The sequence below is a fragment of the Gastrolobium bilobum genome, unplaced genomic scaffold (assembly GCF_033153095.1).
Source record: "Gastrolobium bilobum isolate Gb01-03AN ecotype WA unplaced genomic scaffold, APGP_CSIRO_Gbil_v1 utg14480, whole genome shotgun sequence".
Taxonomy (NCBI): Eukaryota; Viridiplantae; Streptophyta; class Magnoliopsida; order Fabales; family Fabaceae; genus Gastrolobium; species Gastrolobium bilobum.
Window position 1 is genome coordinate 75242 of NW_026899730.1, and position 6000 is coordinate 81241.

Here is a 6000-nt window from a genome sequence, read left to right on the forward strand (position 1 = left end):
TATTCAGGTAATCCCTTGGTACTGGGATTTGATCCCTGTGTGTGCTCCACCATACCCGTTGAGGGTAGTGGTTGGAGGTGTATGTGGATAATGTAATATAACATGTTCATTCATTTTGTATGTTAGTGGTACATTAGATGTACCGAGTCTCTGGCCAGTAGACAGTTGCCTTCGGGCGTTACGGACTTCCACTGGATAGGTCTCCATGAGGGAGTTCCAGTTGACCTGGGATCGTGGTGTGTCATTCGGAGAGGAGCACACTAGGAAGTCTCGAGTGTATATGGATGGAGGGTGCCTTGGTTGATGTTCTGGGAACACTCTATGGTTTGAAACCCGTAGGCTATGTGCCGAGGCCACTAGGCCGAATGTTGCGTGGTATTGGTGATAGTCCTCAAGAGTTGAGACCCATTAAGTGTAAATTGTTCCACAAAACCCATGTTTTGGTTATAAATCACTCCCTCCAACCTTCTTCTTTTCATATAGAGCAACTGTTTTGAATAGTGGACCAGAGCAATGCCGAAAGTGGGAATTAAGGTAGACCTGGAGCAAATTTAACATTATCTTTTTCACATATAACTATTGGGTTAGTTTGCTTTGTTCAGGAATCCTAAAGCCCATCAAAAGGAACCACAAAATGAAGAGAGAAGAAGGAGTGTTGCGCAGAAAGGAAAAAGAAGTCTGCTATAGTACAACAGCAGTCAAAGGAAGCAATGGGGAGCCGCCACGTCAGCTACAACAGAGAAGGTGGAGGTGCTGCCTCTGCTACAGTACGAAAGCAAAGAAGCTGAGCAATGGGGAGCCGCCACGTCAGCTACAACAGAGAAGGTGGAAGTGCTGCCCTGAATCCGATACTCCTACTCACAAAGGGAGCCAAAAGCAAGGGGGACCACTTCCATTTAAGGCCAAACTGGCAAGAAGCAAAGCTACCATTGGAGAGGATTTAGACAAAGCGCAACCCTTGATGAAAGGAACAATGGAGATCAAATGAAGAACCCTATAAAAGGAACAAGCAATCCTCATAGAGAGGGAATCAGCACCCATCCTAGGACCAGTTGTCTCTTTGTTTTCCTATTTTCTTTGTAAAAATGCTCACTAGGAGCTAACTTCCTCTAAGTAGGTGAGGGTTCCATAGAAGTAATCCCTTTTGTCTTAGAATAGCTTTGTAAGGAACACATATTTTATAAATGAATTTTGAGTTGCTCTTTGGTTTAATTTATTGATTTTGTGAAACCCTTTGGGCTGGCAACCTCATCCCGGGACCACTCGGTTGATGAAACACTGACAAAGGCGTGTGGAGCATTCTCAAAATCCTGGGGTAGTTTAGCCTGAAGAAAAGAGGGATAAACACCTGGAATGGGGAGCACTGCCATGTGAATCCATGCTCTTTTGAGAAGGCAACATGGTTTCCTTGCATATAACTCCAAGTACTATGGAGTAACATGGAGAGTAAGGCCTTACCCTCTGCTTACCTATAGCAAAACAAGGGAAGGAGCAAAATCCACTTGTAAAATATGCTACCAGGCAGGGTTAACCAAAGGGATGAAAACATGGAACCCGTAACACCTACTTGATCTTTTTCTTTCTGAAATTAATCTTAACTCAATTCCTATCACAACCTTTTCCTCACGATAGCTGAACTGTGTTTTACTAGCTGATGATCTTACTTTCATTTCGTTGACTGCTCTTAAAGTTACTTCAATTGATGCCATTTTATTCGATGACCATGCTAAGTCATTCACTGCTCTCATCTGGTTCAGAATGGTTAACATTGTTTAACTAGCTGCTCGGAGATTTCTCTTTGTGAAGCTTAGCTGAGAATAGTGATTCCCTTTTATTGCTCCATTTTACAAATTAAGTTTCCTTTAGCGCTTCTTACTTCACAACTGCTCCCTGAGGACGATAAATCTGGGGCTATAATACCTTATATTGCTTGACACGTACGCTTGCGTATAGTTGAAGAGGGTTTCTCTTAGTCAGAGTAGATTTCTCCTGTTGGCAATCCTGATTACTAATCTACACTCTTGCTCTCTGAAAGAAATATTCCCGAGCAACTCTCGGTTCGACCAAGCAATTGGCATCGACTATTCCAGCTTCATCGTATTTTGTTCCTTATGCTTCCCTACTTCACTAAATCCCTTGCTTTATCCCGTTTTAAATGTTGTATTATATTGTTCATATGCATCGAAGTGAGCCATTGGACGGAGTATTCTCCAGAACCTCTGGGTTACTGAGATATATCCGTATATTTCATCCCGTTTTTGGGACTTTATTTCAGGTTATGCCAGTGGTGTTGGAGCGACGGGCAAAAGGCCTGTAGGATGATGCTCATTGGCGTATTGTGGATTTTGTAATTTGGGGTCACATGACCTCAGCTAGACCTAGGACATGAATATCACATCGAGCTAGGACTAATCTTATTGTCATCATTGTTCATGTAATTTTTGGCTAAGTTTAGTTTATGTTTTATCATGCTTTCATTTGGAGCTTATTGTATTATGTTTATTGGAGAATAATATATATTGTAATTTGTAGTTTGAAGACCTTGCGTAATATTAGAGCATGTATATGATGAAATGGCAATAAGCCTATTCTAGGATTTGATTTATGTTTTATGTCAAAGAATCGTATGCAAAGGAATTAATGTGATTGAAATGGTTTAAGGTTTTATAATGAAACTATTGAATGGTAAAGTAAGCCGAATGATATAAATTGTGAAGGGTTGTAAGAGCACCAAGGCATTGCTGGTCCTTGAGTGCCACCCATGTTTATTAGGTACATTTGAGGCTAGATAACACACCTTTAAAGGTGAGATTTATTGGAAAAACAAAGGAGACTGGCAAAATTTTAAGAAATTGGCAGAATTTGGGTGAACTTTGGGAGAGCATATCTCCCTCCATAGAGGTCCAATAGGGATGAGCCTTATGCCATTGTAAAGCGTGAGATGTCAACTACCTTAGACAAAATTTGAGAACCAAAGGAGAACCACGATGTCCTGTAGGAGCCAGAGAACACAGACTGTTCGGAACACCCCTGCACTTGGGGCTGTCTCTGGCAGTTTTTGGGAATTTTATTCCCTCTTCGTTTCCTGGTCAAATTAGGTGTATGATATTCCAAATTGAAGCTTGATGTGTCTAGTTTACTGTATAAAAAGGTGAGAGCATTTGGTTGAGTGGATTTTCCACACTCATTGAAAGAGTGAGGGCTGTTTGGATCCCCGTTTAAGGTTGGCTGGCAGATTTTCTTGTCCAACTTCAAACGGTGATAACCGGAGCAAAAGAGAACTTTATGACTCGTGTGATAGCTTGTTAGAAAGAGAATCAAGTCTAGAATAATATACTAAAATATGGGAGGTTCGCGTCATGCGATTTATCCGCAGTAATTCAAATACCAAACCATGTCCGGATAGGTAGAAAACATAAAAGTGAGATTTAGGCTAAGTGGGTTTATGGGAACCCCTTAGTGACTTGAGAGAAGTGTTATATGATATTTAGGCTGTTTAAATAATTATTTTGCAAAGAGTTTTCAGTTACGGTCACAATTTTTATTTATTACGCTTTTTATTGTTTTAAATGCTCGCGTAATAAAAAGGAAAAAGTTTACTCGCATTTTTATAAATGAATTGTTATGATTGTAACTGCGCTTAATATCATAATAGATGTTAACAATACCAGTGTACAACAGGATATTACATTTTATGGTATCAGATCAGTTTACTAGGGAACTCTGATTTTGTATGGTTGTGTTAAGTGTTGTATAGTTGTATATAGACTCTTATTGATTATTGCATATGTGATTCATTGGTGTGGGTCTGATCAGCCCATTCCTTTGTGTTATATGTGTGGTCATCATAAGAAGCCTGTGTGGCAACTGTTGGGTCAAAAGCTTATTGGGTGTAAAATATTATGATGAAGAACGTTCTAGTTCAGTAAGAGAAAACACTTGTGTTCTCTTACTTTCAACCCAAGTGCGCAAGTACACGCATCAAGTAATAAAGGGACTATTACTGCCCAGATTATTGTTCCCACGAGCATAGAACTCTAAGTAATGCCTTAAACTATTTTAAAAAGAATAAAAATGAAAAGAGAAGTTAGTAATTAACCTGTTTGGTCAAACGTTCCTATTGTCTTGACAATGTTCCTCAAGAACAGTAGGTTCAATTTGACAGCAAATAGTTCATCGCTTTGTTATGTATCATACCCTTCTTGTTGAGAGAAGGGAAAACAATATTCATGGGAGATTTATAGATACAAGATTGAATAAAGAGAAAAAATACAAATAATAATAACTGTAATTAAGAGACAACAGTGTGGATGGTTTAAAAATAGTTTTTAACAGAAGGAACGGATCCACTGCTCCATTCTTAAATAGTTATTTTCTCTACTCAAGACTTAACACTTTTGTCTTTGTTCCACTCTCTTCACTGCCAATCTCTGATTCCTCAGCTCATGGACTAAATGACTCACAAGTTTCCATATTCCTATGGCTTCCTTGACTCCAACAGTTACTTAGCACAGGACCTTCAAATGAACGAGGTGGTCCCTTATTTCTAAGACACCCAGCAGTGTTGTTTCTACAACAAAACCAACACTGCCTTCTCCCTCTGGTTAAGCTGTCTGAAATCCTTTCCTTATAGAAGTTCCTTTCTCAGTATGTGTTCAATTTTCATTGATACACAATGAATATAGCTTACTTAACCAGGAAAATACAAAAGCTCAGTACAAAAGTTTTGAAAATAATTCTTTAAGAACTTTGCATTTTTTCCGTTCCACAGATAGTTTAGCCCATGGCTACTACTTTAAACATAATTATTCCAAACAAAAATCCCATAGACCCGAGATTCAGTTCAGAGATAACGAGTGGAAAGGAGAGAAATAACACTTATATTTAAATGGAAACAACTTAGGTTACAACAAAATAGAAAGTGGAGAATATGGTTGTTGCTCGTGAGGAGTCTCAAGTGGGTGATACATAATAGAGAAGAAGTGTTGTCACTTAACTACAACTAAAACTATACAAAAGAAAAACTACAAAATAAACTAAGTGATCTCTTCTTAAGGAATTCGATGATGTTCTTCGTGCTGGGATGTCCATTTTATAGCAGAAGAGTGAATGGCAAAGTGGGTAATTTCCTTGGAGTTGTTTTCTTGACTGCATGAAAGATGCGGTGTGAACAGTGCTTTTAGGGGAGCAAGTGGCTTGATGGGACAGTTATTGTTGAGATTTGTCTTTCCTTCTGATCATCCTTATGCCTTGCTTTCCCCTTTAGCCAATAGGAACCGTTTATTCTCTGCTGCGCACGTTTCCTCTTGCTTGATTGCGGCACACTTATGCTTTATGGAAACTTCTTTTCAACGTTTCCTAAAAAGTGGTCAGAGAGATTGAGTGAGTGAAGCAGGTGTATTTAATGATCCTAATCTGTTCCCCTTTTTATATGTTTTCCAAAATATTACGTCGCCATCCGTTCCCCACTGTGTTTTTGTCATAAAGATATTAAACATGTGCTTTTAGTGCTAAAGTTGCTTATCAGAGGAGGGAACATATGGTATTTTGCCATCAAAATGGGCTTAGATGGGAACGAATTTTCGTCCCATCAAACACCCCAAAACTAAACTATTGGTTGTCCTCAAACAACTCAAAAATATTGGCTTAGGCTGCTCAATTTCAAAGAATAGCTCAACTTCATAAACTTAAGCTAGTGAGTAATCATAATCTTTTCAAAGAATGAACTACTCTCCATAGATGACAAGTAAAAAGAATTCGTTCCAAGGTAAGTGAAGGCTGCTGATCTTCTGTCTCACTATCACTCGAGGCTTGTTTTTCTCTGTCCATTCCTGGATGTGATTCTTCAAACTTGCTTATCTGCTGCTTTCTTAAGAAGTGCAGGGGCTTTCATATCAAGGATATTTGTGAAAAAGATTGATGAGGGGTTTTAGAAATGGAATGGTCGCAGGTCTTGAGTCAAGGAACATTTTTTCAGTTTTTCTGTTTCGGAGTTGGACT